This window comes from Sinocyclocheilus grahami, unplaced genomic scaffold (assembly GCF_001515645.1).
Source record: "Sinocyclocheilus grahami isolate Dianchi unplaced genomic scaffold, SAMN03320097.WGS_v1.1 scaffold4145.1, whole genome shotgun sequence".
Lineage (NCBI taxonomy): Eukaryota > Metazoa > Chordata > Actinopteri > Cypriniformes > Cyprinidae > Sinocyclocheilus > Sinocyclocheilus grahami.
The window spans coordinates 9655-11915 of NW_015509139.1; the positions used below are offsets into that span (position 1 = coordinate 9655).

Below are 2261 nucleotides of genomic sequence, written 5' to 3' on the forward strand. Positions count from 1 at the left end.
AAAAAAAAAAAATCTGTCACTACTTCTGTTTTGGCACAACTTTAGAGATGTTACTATTTTCCATATTTTTTAATATACATGCTTAGTTCTTGTTTTGTTTGTTTGGGCCCTTACTAAACTATGTTTGGAGCTCCTCCCCAAACGAAAGCTCAACTGTCTCTAAACACAGCCCAAAGATAGCACACATCTGGTTTAAGCAGCATTCCTAGTTTAGGATGACAGCACACATCACAGCAACAATGTCTCATTCATCACACTAGGATGGTGTCCAACAGCAGACCCAGTGACAGACAAAGCACTGCTCAAAAAAGGGGGTGGACGTTGAGGTTGGAGGGGCATGCATAGAGATTTGCAGTTCATTGGTTAAGCGAAACACCAATCTCAGTGTCTGACTTTCTGTTCACTTTCTGTTCATATGACCTGGAGAGAAACAGTGTCTTGGAAGATATCTGAAATGGAATGTATTTCTTTCTGGTGTTGGTGATTTGGGAATACAGGATCTAACAGTCTTTTGCTGTGATTTTACACTACAGGAAGCCCACTCTTTACAAAATGGGGGTGAAAGATCGCCCTCAGTGCTATTTTGATGTGGAAATCAACAGGGAACCAGGTAAGATGTGACCGTGATTTTTATTGGGTTGTTCTGAAATAGTCTTGTGTAAAGGTCAAACTGTTAAAAGTAGAAGTTTTGATAGAAAAATGCTTCAAATGTTTGCTTTTAGATTACTATTCATGTATGTTTGGCTTTCTATGGTTTTCAAGATCACTTTTCCAACTACAAAAATCATGTTTAGTAATGCAAAAAGTCTATAAAAGGGGGTCAGATGGGTGATCTTTATCGTAGTACCATGTGGTATAATCTGAAATGATCAAGTTTTTAAGTTTTAATAAAAGGTAAATATTTAAGCCAGTTGTAAACATCTAATAGCGAAAGTGAAACATTATATTTGTATGTTTTGTAAAGCACTTTGGTAATGGCAGTTCAAATACCTGCGCCAGTGTGTGAGAAGCTGTTGTGGCAGTCCACACCCTGACCTGCAGGGCTCTTTTAATGAACCACAGATGTAGTGTGCACTAAATAACGTCTGGGTTTCACCTCAGTCTACCACTAATTATGTGTTTTTAAGAGAGATGTCTGCGTCATAAAACCAAGACCTCTTATTTAGTGATTTTACACCCATTATTGTACAAAGCAAATGTTTTAACACCCTGTTTATATTCATTTTATTGCTTATAAATGAAATAGATAAAACTAGCTTCATGTACTATGCAAAAACACACTTAAATTTGAATGCTTTTGTATTTGAATATGAAGGAGCTGTTGTCGTTTGCCACGCTGAAGTCAGCCTGAAAGTTATAGCCTATAAGTTGAATTACAAAAGTCACACTAATCTAATAATGGCTTTCTTTAAGCAAGCTTAAAACTTTCACACAAAACATACAGGTGGCTTTAGGTACAATGCAAAAGCACACCTAAATTTGAATGCGCCTGTATTTGAATATGAAGGAGTGTTGTCGTTTGCCGCACTGAGGTTAATCTGAAAGTTACAGCTCTTTAATTGAATTGCCATAGTCACACTAATCTAATAATGTCTCTTTATCAGCAAGCTTAAAACTTATAGAGGACATAGAGGTGTAAGGTTTCTGATCCATGAGTATAATGATTTCTTTTGCTTTCTTCCAGTTGGACGAATTGTCTTTCAACTGTTCTCCGATATTTGTCCCAAGACAAGCAAAAATTTTCTTTGCCTGTGCACTGGTACGTACAGAGTCAACCTTGAATCTTTCAGAGGTTTTATCTAAAAATAAACTATAAAAACCTGATATAGGTTTTTAAATTGCTCTTTTATACTATTTCACCTTGTTAATCGCAATGAAAATAGCCAAGGAAGCTGGCATGGCATTAAAGCGCCAACCAACCTTTATATAATACCCATTCATGTCCACTTATACAAGCATAAGCTTATAGGGTAATAGCACAAAAATAAACCTAGAGGTGACTAAAACCTGGCTGTATAACGACAAGTGCAGGTGTTTTGCTGACAGCACTGAAGAATGAACCAAAGCTGTATTTACAGCCTGTTCCTAGAAGACAAAAGCTGCATTGGTCTGCATTGAGAAGGTTTGGTCATAAATTACAGTTAGTAATGCTTTGGGTCAATGCGGGGATCTTTTTTTCTCACCAACTGAGATTGAAATGAGAGACACATGCCTTCAGCTGACTGTTGTATCGAATATATACCAATCCCCAGGGCACACAC

General features: G+C 37.1%; 1 long non-coding RNA gene across 1 annotated transcript in view; it reads left to right on the forward strand.

Annotated features, from left to right (window-relative positions):
- The window catches only part of LOC107576679 (uncharacterized), a 3229-nt gene extending 1468 nt beyond the window's left edge, over positions 1-1761 (forward strand). Inside the window, exons 2-3 of the long non-coding RNA XR_001608092.1 lie at positions 534-610; positions 1685-1761. This is a non-coding gene — a long non-coding RNA (uncharacterized lncRNA). The remainder of the gene's footprint in view (positions 1-533; positions 611-1684) is intronic.
- Positions 1762-2261: the final 500 nt, after the last annotated feature.